This window comes from Hibiscus syriacus, unplaced genomic scaffold (assembly GCF_006381635.1).
Source record: "Hibiscus syriacus cultivar Baekdansim isolate YM2019G1 unplaced genomic scaffold, ASM638163v2 tig00110637_pilon, whole genome shotgun sequence".
In the NCBI taxonomy this organism is placed as follows: Eukaryota; Viridiplantae; Streptophyta; class Magnoliopsida; order Malvales; family Malvaceae; genus Hibiscus; species Hibiscus syriacus.
Genome location: NW_024062808.1, coordinates 5,472,196 through 5,493,262, shown reverse-complemented (window position 1 = coordinate 5,493,262; position 21,067 = coordinate 5,472,196). Strand labels below are relative to the sequence as shown.

Here is a 21,067-nt window from a genome sequence, read left to right as displayed (position 1 = left end):
CTACCATGCCAATTATAATAAAGTTGACTCATTTTGAACTTTTATAATAGTATATAACATAGGAGTAACATGAAAACATAATTTATGATAAATTTCATATGCTAGCAGTTTGCACTAACTTCAAAGAAATATTATTATGTATTAATATACACACTTAAAAATTATTCTGTTTATACCACTAGCAACTAGACTTGAATACAAATCTAACCATATAAGTCACTTTTTCTAGTTCAACTTGTACAATTTATAGTAAATTTCAAATCTGACTTACATAAGCTGTTTTTGAGCAGAAATTGTTGCCTTGTTTTCTGACCTATATACTCTTTGAAATCAGTATGCGTTTATTTTTTTAAATAGACTGATATATGAATCCAATGGCATAAAATTCATCCTATAATCATTTCTTTGGAATTTATGGTGATTTTCTAAACTTACTATTTCAAGTCACAAGTATAGGCAAATTTCACTAGTTTGCATCCTTAGCTTATTCACTAATTATATTAGCTTACCAAATGAACATATAGGATTGAATCACAATTCACATAACATTGAGAATCACTTCTTACCATAGTAGTTCTGTCATTGGCTCATCGCAAGTCAATGTTTGTTCGATAACATAAATACAAATTAAATACACTCACTTGGTGTCCTTGGCTTGCAAACATTCCTTAGAAATTCACATTCATCCTTAAGCTTCTCCTTAGCTTTAATATTGGTTGGTATTGATTTCAATCATAATCTAAATGGACACCATTTACAAAATATATACATTTCAAACCACGTGTTAGAATCTTACTAACATAGACACACAATAGAAAAATAAATTCCAAAAAATCTTTCGGAACTCATCCGATACTAATTTCTTGTCACAACATAATGTTGATCTCAAAGCTTCAAATTGACCATTCAAGTCCCTTTTTATCCATATTCATCACTAAGGCACACAATATTTTCAAACTTAACATTTTAACCACTAATTATGAATACTTTTAGAATTCATCTCAACTTTTCCATTTTACTCAAACTAATCCCTTGCCATTTTTCCCTTAACTCAAACTTCAATCAACTTAATTAAAATTTCCAACATTTAATTCTAGAACAATACCTTAACATTTAAACTTCGCCAACTTTCTCATATTTGTAATTTAGTCCTCAAACTTCACCAACTTTCCAAAATAATCAAATTTCACATTCTAACATTAAATTCTAGCATAGTACATAATCTATTTAACAAGTACACATTAACCCCATAACTTTCATAATTGTTGAATAGGTCCCCTAACTTAGTTTAACCAAATCACAAATTCTTCAAAACCCTAGGTTTAGGCTGAACATGATAAAACTTGATTTCAAGTGTTTTAATCATCACAGATGCTTTAGAAATAGTCTATAACTTTAAAAACATAATAATATTTCATCAAATCTTTAAAAATCAAGCATGTCCTTCATAAACCCTAATCTCCAATCACATAATATATGCATGACTTCCATGTAATTTTTATGCCAAATGATAGAGAATTTCAAGAGGATTAATTCTCCCTCTAATAGATAAATCCAAAAATCAATTGAATAAGCTTAAAAATAAAATCAAAATTTCTCCTTACCTAACTATGGGGTGCACGACTTGAGCATGAAGAGGGGCTGACAATTCTTGTTTTCTCTTCATAATTAACATATACACTTTTCTTAATTTAATATAAATGAATTTAAATTCATTTAATTAGAAATTATCATTTTAACCTTACCAAAATATGATAATTTCCACTTTTCCATTGCTATAACATCATCCATGAAACCATCTTATCTATATCATATTCAAAGTCAAAGATGAATAAATAAAAATCAACTTTCCACCTTTTACCTTGCAAATTTTTGAAAACTACAATTTAGTCAATAAATTTTCCAATTTCGACTAACTATATAAAAATGACTTCAATTCCACTGATCCACATTAAGTTTCACTGTTCTAAAATTTGAAAATAATATTTTCAACATTTATCTATCATACTTCAAATTTTCGTAAAATTCTGATTCGATTATCCAATTCTATACCGAACTTTATTGCCTTATAGCCTTTAATACAAATCCTGTACCGAAATTGTGATTCCCAAAAAAATCTCATTCTTGGGGATAATCTATTCATTTATGGAAGAATTTTATTGGGAAAGTTATTTTTTTGGTCCCTAAACTTTTCTAAACTTTATACTTTGACAACTAAACTTTCGAAACTTATGTTTTGGTAACTAACCAAAATTTGGGTATTACAGTACTATTTAAAATTCAAATAAGTAATTTATATAAACTTTATTTTATATTTTTCTAATAAATCAAGGCATCTGGATAAGGATTTTTGAATGATAAATATTTAAGAGTGAAGTATTATTTGAGAATATACCTATCTATACACATTTATTTTTACAGTATTTATACGTTAAATGACTGTTTTCAAGTAAAATTGGTTAAATATAGTTTAAAACGCAAATAGCATGAGCTCAAAACAAGAAACAAACTTGCTCCATGTGCAGAAACCATTCCAACATGTACATATAACACTGATTCGGATGTGAAAGTCAAACACCATAAAGCTTTATAACCTGCTGAATCTCGGCACAACAGCGGGGGCAACCCCATTTCTTGGCTTTGATCTCATTCAAACACGACATACATCTGGTGACATGGCCACTCGGATACAGGCGGCTTCCGATGGAGCATCCTAACGTATTGTACATGTTGGAAGCCGCCTGCATTGTTTTGTTTGAGCAGCACTAGGAATCGACAGGTACTGAATCGGACCGTCTTCTAAAATCATCTATGGCAGGTGCTGGTGGAGCTGATGGGACAAAGTCTGAGGTTTGCATTGTCGTATGGACAGTAGAAATTTCATTATTTTAGATCTCGGTGTGCTCGGTTGAACTGCTACCGGAGTCGGCTTCGATCAATGTCCATTCGCTGATTGCTTTTGAAGGTGAAAATGTCGTTGATGCTACTGAACTGCTGTGACCGGTATCCCAACCAGAAAATGCACTAGCTTCATTGCCAGAAGATCTCTAAAGGGAAATTTGATGAAAAATACCTTTGGAATTCCTTTGCTTGCATCACAGAACCACTGAAGCTGCTGCATGCCATTTTCTTTACGAGGCACAAGTTTAATTTGTGCTTCTGGAAAAGAACGAAGCCATGTTGACGTGAATTGCAAGGAAGAAAACACGCATTTATCATCCAAGAACTGAAACAAATAAAGGTAATGTCCAAGCATCAAAGTTAATAACCGGTTTTCACAAAATTATTGGTGAAGCAGCCACTGCGGGAAACTAAACCTAGTGATCCGAAGAATGGGGAGGCTGCAATTTAGAGTCCCGACGATCTCCAATAGTGAAAAAAATATAGTTTTATCATATTTTCATGGAACTTCAGTCAAATTCAGGGGGTTCTCTAAATAACTGATAATACCATGCTTAAACATTGCCTCTCAGGAGGTGTGAGTACTTCACCTCCAACTCCCACTTCTCGAGGCCATTCATGAAGATAAAATCAATCAAATATTGGCAACTAAACAATCAAATCTGATTCTAATTTCCATAACATAGCTAGAAAAGATTGAGAACTAGTAATATCTGTTGGAAAATAGACTGCTGCAAAATGAGGCGTTAGCACTGACTGGAAAATATTAAATAAAATAATCAATCAGAATGATAACCGTGTCGTGGTAATCCACTGCCTTAGAAGCAAATTCGCCCCGATATGTGTAATCGCTACAATGGACGAACAAACCCCTGAGGTTAACACGACTCTCCATGAATTCGTACACCCGAAAACTGGAGTGAACTTGTTGGTATTGCTCTTCTCTCAACTCAAACAACAGTCAAAAGAGACGAGTGTTTCAAAGCAAATGTTTTCTTGGGATGTATCAAAATGAATGAAGTTGCTCACTATTTATAGGCTAAATAGTGAGGGCAAAATCGTCATTTCCAATACTAGTGGGATAACCTAATTTAGCATATTTCTAATACTAGTGGGATAACCTAATTTGAGCATTATCAATATTCCCCTACTAATGCGAAAGAATTCTTTCATAAAGATGAGAGGAATGAAGTTAAAACCCGAGAAGAGCAATAGCGAGATTAGTTGCTTAAGCACTAGTGAACGTACCTATAACTAGTACATAGTGATGATGAGCAATCCTTCTCTTAGATAAGTGAAACTAGTATTGAACTTTCTAAGATAGGGGTAAAATCATAACACACAACTAACCCGTTCATCCACCAAAGTCCTTGATGTGTCTACAAAGAGTATATACAAAAGCGTATATATGTTTAGCCCTCTTTCCTCAGGAATCTAATAAGTGTACTAGAAAAATAGCCCAACGTTTTTCATAGAAGGTGGCTAATCCTTCTCACTTACGTAGGTTATTTCATCAAGTTTATCTCAACAAAGAGCTTTTATAATAGCTCAACCTCACAAAGGGTATGGTGACTTTCTTCAAGTTCATTAAAAATGAACCACCCAAACTCTGGGATAAGAAATCATTAAGAATAAATATTCAACCTCGGAATTCGGTGAATTCAATATATCCTTCTCACTAGGAACTCCCAAACTCTTAGGTTTGAATTCATTAAGAGTTTAATAAAACTCATCATCTCAAGCGGTAAGTTCATCTAGTCCTTCGCGATTTAGAACTACCTACTCAACTCTGGGTTATGAACTTATTAAGAATAGATATTCAGCCAAAATCGATAAATTCATCAAGTATTTCTCACTAAGACCACCGAAAGCTTGAGCTATGAATTTATTAAGAGCAATTAAGCTCATCCTAGGCATACACATTATGCATCATAGGGATAGGCAGTAGAAATGTGCACTGCGAGTCTTTCCATTGTTTCGTTTGACCACATGGAACTTAGATAACTAAGTTGGGTATCCACCATGAATTCCTCAACCAATGGGCTTTAGACCCATCCCCCTCGACGAATATATGACCAATGATCTACTAGGTTTCTTTCCCAGTTCACATACTTTAAAGAGAACACTCCATTTTTTATTAAGTGTCTAACTGATTCATGTCTTATGCGAACGTGTCTCTTCTTACCATTGTAAGCTTGGTTCTTAGACACATATCACAGCTTGTGAATCACACAACAAAGAAATCGGAGGAGTTGGTCTTCCCCACAACGGAATATCTGCTAACAAACTTCTGTGTCACTCGGTTCTTGCCCAACTAGGTCAAGAACTATAAACTCTGACTCTATGGTAGAACGAGCAATACAAGTCTGCTTTGACGATTTCCATGAGAATGATGCTCCACCTAAACTAAAAACATAACCGCTCGTAGAACTTACCTCATCATTATCAGAAACCCAGATGACATCACAATATCCTTCCAGTACCGCAGGAAAGCCAACAAACTCAAGTTCCTAATCCAAAGTACCCTTAAGATACTTCAGTAAGCATCTAAAAGCAATCCAGTGTTCACCACTCGGATTATGAGTATATCTACTCAGTCTACTCACAACTTAAGCAATATCAAGCCTAGTATAGTTCATTAAGAACATTAAGATTTTGATTAATTTAGTATATTTTTTTGGGAAACACTACTTCCTTTATTCTTAAAGAGATGTATGCTAAGGTCATAAGGAGTTCAAACAGGGATGACATCAAAACTGTTAAATTTCTTTAGCACTTTCTCTATATAATGTGCTTGATTTAAAGAAAATCCCTTTTCAGTTTTGGTAACTTTGACTCCTAAGATTACATTGACTTCTCCCAAATCTGTCATCTCAAACTTAGTGGACAATAAACTTTTAACATTGTTAATGAACTCAATATTTAGAACTTAAAATCAACATGTCATCAACATATAGACTTATGATGACACATTCAGTGCCAAACATCTTCGAATACACAAAATCATCCGAATCATTCACAACAAAACCAAAACTAATAATAGTTTTATGAAATTTCTCATACCACTATTTAGAAGCCTGCTTAAGCCCATAAAGTGACTTTTTAAATCTACAGACTTTGTCGTCCATACCAGGTGCTTTAAAACCTAGTGGTTGCTCCATATAAATCTCCTCATCTAGATTCCCATTAAAAAATGTAGTCTTAACATCCATTTGATGTACCTGCAACTTATGAATAGAGGCTAGTGCAAATAATGCATGAATCGTTGAGATTTTCGTAACGGGAGTATGTATTAAAGTAGTCAAAACCAAACTTTTGAGTGAACTCTAGCCTTGCCTTGTACCACTGGATCAAACCATCTGGTCTCATTTTCTTCCGGCAGATTCATTTGCTACAGATTGGTTTAAATCCTCTAGGCAATCAACTAATTCCCAAGTATGATTAGACATTACCGATTCTAGTTCATCATCAATAGAGCGCTTTTCTAGAAACTAGCATCGATAGATCTTATAGCTTTTTTAGGATCCTCATATAATATTTAAGCTATATGATCAGAAAGAGAGTCTAAATCATTTATCTCAGAAATAAAGGAAGTGATAAAATTTGGTCCAAATAGCATTTTACTTCTTCTAGGCTCGAAATCAATTTCTTGAGAAGACCTAGTAGGAATACTAGAAGAAGTGGATAGAATATTTTCTATTTGAGTTTATGCATTTAATCTACATTTTAAGACACCCCTACATTTCTAACATTTTAGGATATCCATAAGTGTCTTGAACAATGTGTAAACAAATACTCAATCATACTAGGGTAAAGTTTGTTATTAGTTTTAGCCATAAAACTATATTTTAACAAACTCAAGTTTTGTTTACACATAATTATATTCTCAAAGTTTTGAGAAGTTACAAATCATTACGATTAAAATGCATAAACCATTATGAAATTCTTTATGACTTTTTCTCATTCAAAATGAATTTCAATTTTTCCTAACATCAGGAAAAATAATCTCAAGTTTAAAACAAGAGATTTTAATACAAATTCTGAAATAGATAATCTCTTTTCTTTCCTCTACTTAGGAAAATCACTTAAAGAGATTTAATAGCTACAACACGCTTTTAGTAGCAATAAAGTCTATCATATTCTCATTCATGATATTAAACATATTAGCCTTAAAGAGATAATCATATATTTTATTTACTATGACTAAATTTGGTATTTCACTCAACCAAATTAATTTCTACTCTTTTAACTTCTACACTAAGTTTTAAGAGTTTTTATCTTGTCATAGTATTTTATAAATTGGAATAATGAGCATAGTAATGAACAATGCACCAGGTAGGTTTCTATGAAAAAGAGGTGGTGCACTAGGCACGCTTAAGTACCAAGTCTTCATAGAACCAATCCTAGACATGCATTTTCATATTCATCACACTACTTTCCAATAAATCATTTGTGAATTTTCTCTTTCTTTAAATAAGATCTCTTTAAAGAATTATGCTTGATACTTTTACTCACAATAGTATCTCATTAAGCATATATATTTTTGGACTCACACTACCACCTTAGCCTTAGTAGTACTACCTTAGTCTTTACTAGTGATTTTATCTCATTTCATAGTATCCACTAAGTTGGGTATCCACCATGAATTCCTCAACCAATGGGCTTTAGACTCATCCCCCTCGACGAATATATGACCAATGATCTACTAGGTTTCTTTCCCAGTTCACATACTTTAAAGAGAACACTCCATTTTTTATTAAGTGTCTAACTGATTCATGTCTTATGCGAACGTGTCTCTTCTTACCATTGTAAGCTTGGTTCTTAGACACACATATCACAGCTTGTGAATCACACAACAAAGAAATCGAAGGAGTTGGTCTTCCCCACAACGGAATATCTGCTAACAAACTTCTGTGTCACTCGGTTTCTTGCCCAACTAGGTCAAGAACTATAAACTCTGACTCTATGGTAGAACGAGCAATACAAGTCTGCTTTGATGATTTCCATGAGAATGATGCTCCACCTAAAGTAAAAACATAACCGCTAGTAGAACTTACCTCATCATTATCAGAAACCCAGATGACATCACAATATCCTTCCAGTACCGCAGGAAAGCCAACAAACTCAAGTTCCTAATCCAAAGTACCCTTAAGATACTTCAGTAAGCATCTAAAAGCAATCCAGTGTTCACCACTCGGATTATGAGTATATCTACTCAGTCTACTCACAACTTAAGCAATATCAAGCCTAGTATAGTTCATTAAGAACATTAAGATTTTGATTAATTTAGTATATTTTTTTGGGAAACACTACTTCCTTTATTCTTAAAGAGATGTATGCTAAGGTTATAAGGAGTTCAAACAGGGATGACATCAAAACTGTTAAATTTCTTTAGCACTTTCTCTATATAATGTGCTTGATTTAAAGAAAATCCCTTTTCAGTTTTGGTAACTTTGACTCCTAAGATTACATTGACTTCTCCCAAATCTGTCATCTCAAACTTAGTGGACAATAAACTTTTAACATTGTTAATGAACTCAATATTTAGAACTTAAAATCAACATGTCATCAACATATAGACTTATGATGACACATTCAGTGCCAAACATCTTCGAATACACAAAATCATCCGAATCATTCACAACAAAACCAAAACTAATAATAGTTTTATGAAATTTCTCATACCACTATTTAGAAGCCTGCTTAAGCCCATAAAGTGACTTTTTAAATCTACAGACTTTGTCGTCCATACCAGGTGCTTTAAAACCTAGTGGTTGCTCCATATAAATCTCCTCATCTAGATTCCCATTAAAAAATGTAGTCTTAACATCCATTTGATGTACCTGCAACTTATGAATAGAGGCTAGTGCAAATAATGCATGAATCGTTGAGATTTTCGTAACGGGAGAGTATGTATTAAAGTAGTCAAAACCAAACTTTTGAGTGAACTCTAGCCTTGCCTTGTACCACTGGATCAACCATCTGGTCTCATTTTCTTCCGGAAGATTCATTTGCTACAGATTGGTTTAAATCCTCTAGGCAATCAACTAATTCCCAAGTATGATTAGACATTACCGATTCTAGTTCATCATCAATAGAGCGCTTTTCTAGAAACTAGCATCGATAGATCTTATAGCTTTTTTAGGATCCTCATATATATTAAGCTATATGATCAGAAAGAGAGTCTAAATCATTTATCTCAGAAATAAAGGAAGTGATAAAATTTGGTCCAAATAGCATTTACTTCTTCTAGGCTCGAAATCAATTTCTTGAGAAGACCTAGTAGGAATACTAGAAGTGGATAGAATATTTTCTATTTGAGTTTATGCATTTAATCTACATTTTAAGACACCCCTACATTTCTAACATTTTAGGATATCCATAAGTGTCTTGAACAATGTGTAAACAAATACTCAATCATACTAGGGTAAAGTTTGTTATTAGTTTTAGCCATAAAACTATATTTTAACAAACTCAAGTTTTGTTTACACATAATTATATTCTCAAAGTTTTGAGAAGTTACAAATCATTACGATTAAATGCATAAACCATTATGAAATTCTTTATGACTTTTTCTCATTCAAAATGAATTTCAATTTTTTCCTAACATCAGGAAAAAATAATCTCAAGTTTAAAACAAGAGATTTTAATACAAATTCTGAAATAGATAATCTCTTTCTTTCCTCTACTTAGGAAATCACTTAAAGAGATTTAATAGCTACAACACGCTTTTAGTAGCAATAAAGTCTATCATATTCTCATTCATGATATTAAACATATTAGCCTTAAAGAGATAATCATATATTTTATTTACTATGACTAAATTTGGTATTTCACTCAACCAAATTAATTTCTACTCTTTTAACTTCTACACTAATTTTTAAGAGTTTTTATCTTGTCATAGTATTTTATAAATTGGAATAGTGAGCATAGTAATGAACAATGCACCAGGTAGGTTTCTATGAAAAAGAGGTGGTGCACTAGGCACGCTTAAGTACCAAGTCTTCATAGAACCAATCCTAGAGATGCATTTTCATATTCATCACACTACTTTCCAATAAATCATTTGTGAATTTTCTCTTTCTTTAAATAAGATCTCTTTAAATAATTATGATTGATACTTTTACTCACAATAGTATCTCATTAAGCATATATATTTTGGACTCACACTACCACCTTAGCCTTAGTAGTACTACCTTAGTCTTTACTAGTGATTTTATCTCATTTCATAGTATCCACTAAGTTTTAAAGACTATCTTAAAGGCTCATGCAATCTAATTCATGTAAAAAAAACATGATTTAACAGACAACAAGTCTAAGTAATCTGACTTCGCAGGTAGAATCATAATTTCCAAATAGACTTGTTCATCCTCACCATGCATGGTACTTCATTCTTTGCATCATCATTTTTAATCAGCATGACCCCAATATCCATCATGACAATCACTTCATCTGAACCATCATCTCTTTTGAATCTTTCGAATTTAACAACTATTCGGTTTGAAGAATCTTCTCGTTCAACATCATCATCTTCATGATTCTCCAAAATTGCAACCATCCTGTTGTCAGTATTGCTACTAAATTTGCTTGTTCAAAGCCCACATCTTGTTTGAATTTCAACTATGTTCGAGCATATCAGCAGTATAAATTTGCTTCTAAATTGTTGGAAAAATAGGCTGCTACAAAATGAGGCGTTATCACTGACTGTAAAATATTAAATAAAATAATCAATCAGAATGATAATCGTGTCGTGGTAATCCACTACCTTAGAAGCAAATTCGCCTCGATGTGTGTAATCGCTACAATGGACGAACATCCCCCTGAGGTTAACACGGTTCTCCATGAATTCGTACACCCGAAAACTGGAGTGAACTTGGTGGTATTGCTCCTCTCAACTCAAACAACACTCAAAAGAGACGAGTATTTCAAAGCAAATGTTTGCTTGGGATGTATCAAAATGAAAGAAATTGCTCACTATTTATAGGCTAAATAGTGAGGGCAAAATCGTCATTTCTAATACTAGTGGGATAACCTAATTTAGCAAATTTCTAATACTAATGGGATAACCTAATTTGAGTATTATCAACAATATCGGTCACAGAAATTACTGCTTGAGTTATCGACAATTGTCGCTGAAGGATCTGGCTGATTCAGCTTTGGTTCATCCAAATTAGCTTTCCACAGTGGAATAACTAAGCGCGGTTGAGCATCCTGGTATTTCACCAATTACACAAATAAGTGGTGGAAAATCACTCGAGAAGAAGTAAAGTTCAATTGTATAAAACAGAAACAGAACAACAAACAATGGAAACAGTTACACAAATTTGCACACTCGAATTTATTCAATCTGGCACATTCTCTTTTAATGTTTGTGATCTACAAATCAAGTAGTATCTGAACTTTTCTTATCTCAGTTACGTATTGACTCACTAAGCTGAACAATTAAAGCCTATATATAGTTTTTATATATAATACAATTACTGATAAATAGTAATTAAACTCGTTATTCATACACATGATACCATAATACTAAGTATTTAAGAAAGCTGAAACTATTTTGATGATCAGATTCATCAGGACAGTTTAAGACAAGCTTGTGGATTAATTGCAATACCTGCAAAGTGGAGTACATGGCCATCCCCAACTTGAGAGGCCTTGTATGATTACGCGAAGCAGTCTGTAGAACAGCGACCCAACTGCAAGCAATGCATTAAGAAGAGAACACAATTTCTTTCAAAACAAGAAAATGCCACTGATTGATAGCAAATCAAGGTTTATACTAACAAGCAAAAAACAACCGAGATTAAGAAAAAGAATACTGAATACTAATACCCACGCTTTTCTTGAAACCAGTTGAGGAACAAACATTTTGATGAATCCCGACCCAGAAAACTCTCGAATCCAACAAGAGAATAATCATATGTGCTCCTGCACAACATCAAAAAGGAAAGAAAAATGTCATTTCGAAGCTGTCGGAAGGTTATTACTTCCATTCTATACCTCGATAGCTCACACAACATTGATATTTCCTTTCACCCTAGCAACATCCAGAGGCGTTTGATAATCATCATTCATAACCAATGGATTTGCTGAAATTTGGAACCAGTCGCTCATAAGACAACTCTACACAGTTCAAGTAGATAACTTGGTTTTCACACCGAATTAAAGAAATAGGTAAACACACAAACTCCACGGGAAAGAAGTAATTTGACTGTATTTAGAAGGCTCCTCTTTGCTGCGTGGTGTAATGGAGTCCCACAAAGGTGACCTAAACACAGATTATAATCCCAAAACTAAAATCAGTTCATAAAATTCATTTAACAAAGTCCCCAAAAGCTTATCTTAAACCAGTATCATTAATGGCAAAGAAATTACCAGGTCAAAAAAGGGAAATTAAACAAAAAAATTCCTTCAGATTCATACATTTCTGCTGTTACTTCCCAGCTAATGAACATTCAGATTCATATTAAACAAAACTAAATCAATAAAAGCGAAACCTGGACGATAAGTGTTAACATTGGCGCCGAGTTCGATTAAAGTTTGGGCTACATCAATAAGCGATGGATTCAACAAGCCAATATCAAGGGTGTTCTCCCTTCTTTATCAATCCACTGTCAATCCACAACCAAAAAAAGAAGAAGAAATAAGATTAATTGTTCGATCAAAGTAATCAAATACGAGAGGAAAAAAGATACTTATTTGATACCTCAAGGCTGGCGCCTTCACGGAAAAGAGATTTAATCCCTTCAACGTTACCGTAATTCACTTGATTGTATAGCATTTCATCTTTCGATTGTTGTTGCCCCATTCACAAACGCCTCTGTTTGGCCCAATGGAAAATTCGACCCGGATTTTATTTCCTTTGGTTTTTCCGGGGAACAGGGTTTTACCGCGAAAAACTGTTTCCTGGAAAATTGAAATGGAAATAAATCAGAAATTAGGATGGAGAAACTGAAAAAATAAATAAATAATTACATATATTTGGAGATTTGATTTCTTAACAGAGAATAATTTTGGGTAGTCAAGGAAACGATGATCTCAATCTATTCAAAACATAGTTATTGATACATTTTCATATCAATTATTATTTTATATCCATTAACACATACAATACCTTTTGGCATATGCTGTTTTCGAATCCTTTGGATAATACATGTGTCAACGGGTTTTCCCGTATGAAATGCAACTTTTAGTCTAAAACTATATTGTGTCAACGTGAATGCATTACCAAAGCAGAGAAACAAGGATGGAATAGATGAGAGGTCAGTAATGGAGTGGACAAGTGGGGTTCATACCATTTTCCTTCTTTTCCCATCTTTTTCTTTAGCTTTTTCCATAAAAATTTTAAATCCATGTAGTTCCCACTTTTCCTACAATCTAATTCGTTTCACTTTTTGTCTATTTCTTCAAAAAAATGTTTTTTTTTTCAATTCTTTTGATCCATAAAAGGGGGGAAAATGGTTCAGTTACAAAGCCCTCAGCCATGACTATTGCCTTCTAGAATTTCAAGGCTGACTCAGCCCTCTGCTTCTACTTCAGCCAGGTACATTTTAATGTTCAAGTTTTCATCTTTTTCTTTGATTGAACATGAATTGTTTGGATTTAAGCATCTAGGTGTGATTGGAATCCCGGGAGTAATGTGCATTGGTGATCATATGGTTTTAACACTCCTTTTCTCTCAACTTTTATTGTTGGTGGATTGAAAGAATGAAATGAATTTCTTTGTGTTGATTGTTCATTGCGGCAATGGACCAAGTTTATTAAGTTCAAAGGCATTAGCATAATATGAATAATCATGGCTACAATTGTTGTAAGGACATAATTTTATGATACTGGATAACTTATAATTTAAGGGCAAAAACTTAATAGAAAATAAATGATCATCCATTCACTCTTCACCTACATTAGAAGGGTGGTCTACATGGTTAGGGATGGCAAAAAAAACCCGAACCCGACGGGGAAAACCGAAAACCGAATTAAACGGGTCGGGTTCGGGGATGATAAACGGGGACGGGGACGGGGACGGGGAAAACCCATTTATTTTAAACGGGGACGGGGACGGGTTTGGTAATCCCCGCCCCGATTACCCGATTACCCGCCCCGATTACCCGCCCCGATACCCGACCCGATAAATATTAAAATAATTATTTATATATATAATATTAATAAATTTAATTTAAATAAAAAATATATATTTATATATTTAATTTAAATATATATATATATATACCCGACCCGATTCTCGGCCCAATACCCGACCCAATACCCGGCCCAATACCCGTTTAAATAACCGTTTATGCTAAACGGGGATACCCGTTTCCCCGCGGTTTTCCCCGATTACCCGACGGGGATCCCCGTTTAAATCCCCGCGGTTTTTTAAACGGGGACGGGTACCGGTTTTTTAAACGGGGACGGGGACGGGGGGACCAATACCCGGCCCGAACCCGGCCCGTTGCCATCCCTATACATGGTTGGCCAACCTTTTTCATCCCTTACCTATTGAACCAATATAAACCCCAACCTCCCTTGTTGTTTATCAACAACAATCTTATGGTGATCCACTAGTAGGGGTGTAAATGAATAGAAAACTATTTGTATAAAGTTTGTTTATTAAGCTAAATGAACAAGTATGAATAAAATTTTTATGTTCATTTAATAAACGAACGAGCACAAACGAATAACCTCGTTTGAAAGCTAATTTATTGAAATTTTTATAAGATCCTTTATTTGGTTCTCCTTTTCCTTTTATTTTTTTAGAATTTTAATATTGGAGAAGATAGGGACTAAATTGAACATATGATGAATTTTAGAGTTCAAACTGTGAACCCTAAGGAGATAAATGACTAATGACATAATTTCATCATTTTTTTAACATATAAACGACCATGACTATGTTTACAAACACTAAACAAACATAAACAAACATGTTCACGAATAATAAATAACAATACAAATAAAAACACGAACATGGTATTAAAATTTTAAAACGAACATGAACACCTTAAAAATTAACAAACGAACACAAACCCAACATTATATTTAAACTTGATTCATTTACACCCCTATGAACTTCTATTAATAATCTTAAGTGATTGATTGCCTTGTTTGTGAACATAATCGTATGTTATTGAAGATGTGTTTTGCTTGATCAAACACATAATCGTATGTTTCCGGTTTCAGATATAGGATATGCTATGAAGGATTGCCTTTTGTTTTTTATTTTTTAAGCATAGTTGGGTGTATTTGAGATATTATGCATTTAATATATTTTTGTTGTTGTTGTAGAACACAAGGCTTAAGAAGCTCAAACAATATGATACTTTTCCAGAAATTAACATACAACTTTTTGTGGAAAATTTCTTCGTCTAACAATGCTGTTTGTGTTAATAGTTTGTGAAATCAACACCTATGTTTAGTTCCCATCAATGAGTAGTTAATCATTATACATTGATGTTAACCATGGAAGTGTCATTGTTTTTGAAGCGCACCCTTTCTCAAACTTGAACCAAATAGAGTTAAATAGGTGAATTTGGATTGTTACATAGAATAAGTCTACACGACATTACCCGTTGAGGTTGATCTTAGTTGAGCATGTTAATCCTGACTTGTTTGATAAGTATGGTTAGCTGGTCAATATGTTTCAAACCTAACTTGTTTGATAAGTACGAGGATTGGCTCATGTTTAGCTCATTAGGAAAAAATGTTAGAACACCTTCTTTTTACTTTTTATTTTCCTTCATTTAGAAAAGAAATTCACAGTTTCAAAGAACTATGATAGCTTTCCTTTTCCAGGAAAACAAGAAGTTATTATTATGAGACCAATGGATAAGTTGAAGTGTATAAATAACCATAAAAGCCAGGGAATAGGAAGAAAATAATTCTCTTGATAATTGTTATTGAATTTACAGAAGTATATGCCTACTTTTATACAATTCAAGGAGTTTACTAGAACTATATTACCTTGTAGAGTCTTACTCTAATACTATATGCTATTTATTAGGATTAGAATTAGAATTAATCTAAGAAAACCTATTCAATCATAAAACTAACACTCACTCTCAAGTTGGGGAGTAAATGTTGAGAAGACCCAGTTTTGATAGATTTCATCGAAAGTGGATTTTGGAGGCGCCTTGGTGAGGATATCCGCCCACTGATGTTTGGTAGGACATAATTAAGTTGACTAGTCCACTATTCACCTTTTCCGAGATAAAATGTCTATCGATCTCCACATGCTTCGTTAGATTATGATGAATTGGATTCTTCGCAATACTTATCGCTGACTTATTGTTGCTTTAAAGTTCAAAACAATTGTTTTCACATAAACCCAATTCATTTAAAAGTCTTTGTAGCCAAATTCCCTCACAAATGTCGTGTGGCATTGCTCTATATTCTGCTTCTGCACTACTCTAAGAGACCACCGCTTGCTTTTTACTTTACCACATGACAACATTTCCCCAAACAAATGAACAATAACCAGTTGTAGGTATTCTATCTGTTAATTCTCCTGCCCAACTCGAGTCGGAGAAGATTTTCACTGTTATATCTTTACTTTTTCTGAATATCAATCCATGTCCTGGTGTCATTTTCAAGTATCTCAGAATTTGGATTACGGTCTCCAAATGTTCTTCTCTTGGGTCGTTCATATATTGGTTCACAATACTTATCAAGAAATATATAACAGGTCTGGTGAGTGATAAGTAGATGAGCTTACCTACTAGCCTTTGGTACTGTTATTTATTTACTGGGCTCCCCAATTCTTTTCTTAACTTAAGATTTGTCTTCATTGGTGTTTCAGTTGGTTTGCATCCCTTCAATCATGTTTCTGATAGTTTATCAAGAGAGTACTTTCTTTGACTTATCATTATTCCTTCTTTCGACCTTGCAACCTCCATGCCTAAGAAATATCTCAAATTTCCCAAGTCTTTCATCTCAAATTCCCTTTCTAGTAGCTTCTTTAATCTTTCTATCTCCACGGTGTCATCACCTATTGTAATAATATCATATGCATAGACTATCATAATAGATTCTTCTTATTTTAAGCTATTCGACGAACAAGGTATGATCAGATTGGCTTTGCTTGTATCCGATCTGAATGATTACCTTCGTGAATCTATTAAACCATGCTCTTGGAGATTGTTTGAGCCCATACAAAGACTTTAGTAGTCGATATGCTTACCCTGTACCACTCTTCACAACTAGTGGGATTTGCATATACACTTCCTCTTCTAATTTTCCGTTTAAGAAGGCATTCTTGATGTCTAGCTGATGAAGCACCCAATCCTCATTGACTGTCAGAGACAATAGTACCTTCACAGTGTTCAATTTTGCCACAGGAGCAAACGTTTCTTGGTAATCAATTTCGTGAGACCAAGTAAATCCTTTAGCCACTAACAGTTCCTTTTATCGTTCAATACTACCATCCACCTTGTATTTAACCGTGAACACCCATTTACAACCAACAAGTTTCTTAACTTTCAGGAGAACAACTATTACCCATGTGTTGTTTTTTAGTGCGATCAGTTTTTCTTCTATCGCTTTTTCCCACTTAGGGTCTTTCAATGCTTCTTCCATCGTATATAGAACGACGATGTTGTCTACATTTGTTGTTAAATTCTTGAAACATGACATTAGTTTTACATATCCGCAAATCTATTAATAGGATGATTTGTGCATCTCCTAACTCCCTTCCTTCGAGCAATCAACAAATCGCTATCATCAATTAAGGCATTGAATTCATTAGATGGACTTAAGTTACCTTCTTCATCTCCCGAGGAATTTGAGCTTTGTTCTGGTTCATGAGAGTGTTTATGTTATGTAGAAGACTTGGGTTGAGGTTCGAAAGTAAGCTTTGACACTTATTTTTTTCTTCTCTTGTAGAACAATAACTTAATTTGTAACATCCCAAAAGTAGGGCCAGTGACCAAAATAAAATTTTAGAAAATTTAGTGACCAATCTTAGAAAAGATTGAATAGTTTGATGATTTATTGGAAAATTTTTATGTTGGATATAATAGCAAAGTTTGAAAATAATAAGGGTATTATGGTCATTTCACAGGGAAGATTTTTATTTCCCTTTATAAATGGTAATAAGTACGTGAGAAAGGAAAGAAATTCTCCAGAGTCTTCTTCAGTTTCTTCTTTCTTCTCCCAACCGTGAACTCCAACTTGTAAAGGTAAGAATTCTTAGTAGTTGATTATTAGCTGAAATTTAAGTTGAGTTTTGATCATTGAGTGATACTTAAGCTTAAGGAAAGCTTAAGTTGTCTTAAAATCATAAGATGAAGGAGTTAGAAGAAATTAAAGTTAAGGAACTTTGAAATGAAATCATGAATGAAAGTTGATAAATTAAATTGGATGTTAAAGTTAACTTGTCATCAATATAATTAAGACATATGAAGGGTTAGAATTGGATTTAGGACATGTTGCAAATTGGGTGTAATTCTGGAATTACATATGGAAGATATGATTTTGAGATTTAAGGGGTGATGAATGAGTTCAAAAGGGATTAAATATGTGTATTTGAGTTTAGTATATGAAAGGGGATAGAACATGAAGAATCAAAGTTGAAAAGAATGAATTTTCGTGCATAAATTGGAATTCCGGGCTAATGTGCATCGGTACACATTCAACATGTACCGATGCATCAAGGGTAAATTTCCAGAAATTATTCAGTGTGTATCGATGCACAGGAAGTGTACCGATGCACCCCTTAAAATGAAAACATTGAATCTAATTTGTGTATCGATGCATAGGTAGTGCATCGATACACACGATAAGGAATGCATCGATACACTATAGTGTGTAGCGATGCACTTCAAGGGGAAAATATAATAGACCTTTCTTTTGGTCTAAGAAATGATATATTAGAGTATATGAATTGGATACTGATATGTATCAATGTATGATTATGTAGATATTTAACATAACTCTGTTCCAGAACAATCAAAGAATTAGACATGGTCGAGAGAGAGAGATAAAGTGTTAGTATTGATTCGAATCAAGAATTGCTAAGGTGAGTACATGATAGTAAGTATATGTTATGTTAGGGAATTAAGACTTGTGATGAGTCTAATTCCGATATTAGATAACATGAATACAAAGATACAAACATGTGGTGATATGATGTTTATGAGTAGATAGATATGCCTATATATATATATCTAGAAGTTAAATGCATCTGTATATATGATTCATGTGATTGTATGTTGTATGATTTTATGATGATAAAATATGTGAATATAAGTTTTATATGAATACAAGAAGGATTATATGAAATGAGATCATATGATATGAGTTATATGGGAAAATCTATGTGAATAAGATAAGACATATATGTTTATGTGAAACTATGCAAAGAAATATAAGCAATGTGACAAGAAATATGAAATGGCATGCAAAGTTGATACAAGCTATGCAAAAGTGATATATGTGATATAAGCTATGTGATATGTGAAAGTGAACCATGTGTTTATGTGAATATATGAAATGAAGTAATGATAATGCCCATGTTATGTGTCATTAGAGCTAGGGTATAATTGGCAAGCCAAGAGTCGAGGGATTATTAGTGGTCCTTCGGGACATAGTGGTCCTTTGGGACAAATTCTACGCGCCCCTAGTGGGAATTATACGAGCTGTGGTGACAGCATAGTACACAACCTCTATGTACTCAAATATCTTTAGTTCTCACATATGTACATGGGCGAAGTTAAAGAATAATATGAATAAGCTTGATATAATCATATGTTTGTTTTGTTGGGAAGTGATATATGTGCTATGATGTGATAATAATGGAAATGATTGTACATAAATATGTATAATTTGATATGATGCTACGTGTACTCGTTGTGAAATCATATATGTATATGTGTGTATTGGTTATATGAAAGGATATATGCTTTTGTATGAGATGAAAGTACTAATTGTTTTTGCATGAATATGTGTATAGTTCCATTATATGTTTTATATGTCTCACTAAGTCATCGACTTAGCATGTGAATGTTTCACACATAGGTTTGAGAAGTGAGAATGGAAGTAGCGAGGAGCAAGACATGTCAGTATCTTCCTTACGAGGATTAGATCAAAAACATATTGAACATATGTATTTTGTTTATAGAGTTTAGTTGGCATGTAGTTACAAGATTTGAATTGAATATGCTCTGATTGGTTTTGAAAAAACAATTTGATTATAATTATTAATGTAAAATACCAATTTTCTTAAATGATGAATTTAAGATTTTACGAAATTGTAAAGAACGAAGTTTTGAAAAGCCAATGTGACACCTCAGACTCGGATCTGGGTCGGATACGGTTTGGGGTGTTACATTTAATGGTATCAGAGCTACGGTTTAGCAGATTCTAGGTTAAAAATGAAGTCAAAAGTGTTTTAAAAAATATACATGCCAACACAAAGTTAAATTTTTTTTGAACTGATAGTGTAAGGTGTACTGTCTTGTTAATAGAGTTAAATTGTTATGTTATATTAGATGTATGATCATGAGAGCTTCCAAAGTGAAGAACAAGGCGATAGACTGAAGGTAATAGCAATTCACCTGCCCTGGCTAGGCAGGGAGAAGAGCGAACATCTCAGGGAGTGCTTGTATAAGTTTAGGGAATATCTTCATCATGTTGAAGGATATTCTTATGTGTTTTCAATTTTCTACTTATTTAACTCATAGAATGAATATATAGAAATAGTTAAAAGAGTTAAGAGCACTCGAGCGTAAGAGTGAATTTGGGGAAGGTTATGTTGTTACAGACCTTTGGATAGTAATATAAAGATAATGTTAGACGATTTTCATTTCTCCAAAGTGAAGAACTTAAATTGAGTAGTTTCGTTACTATGTGGGCAAGCTAGAGTATGGTGGACAAATGTCACCATAAGAATGTTAAAAGATCAAGTGACATGGTTATTTTTTGTAGAAGAGTTCAAGAATAAGTACATCGATGACCAGTTTATAAGATAAATGAAGCTAGAATATACGAGTTTGAAACAAGGGAATTACACGTGCATGTGTATAAATGTAAGTCTAATAAGTTAAGCAGAAGTGTTGTTGAGTTAATTCCGACTGAAAAGAGATTCATGTGATTGGATGTTTAGGGCTTGTGCCTTAAATTAAAAGAGTGTTAATGGTTTTGAATTTGTTCTTACTTCAAGAAATGGGTAATC

General features: G+C 33.4%; 1 pseudogene; it reads right to left on the bottom strand.

Annotated features, from left to right (window-relative positions):
* Positions 1-2,570: 2,570 nt before the first annotated feature.
* LOC120136928 lies at positions 2,571-12,778 on the bottom strand (annotated as a pseudogene).
* Between the last annotated feature and the right edge of the window lie 8,289 nt (positions 12,779-21,067).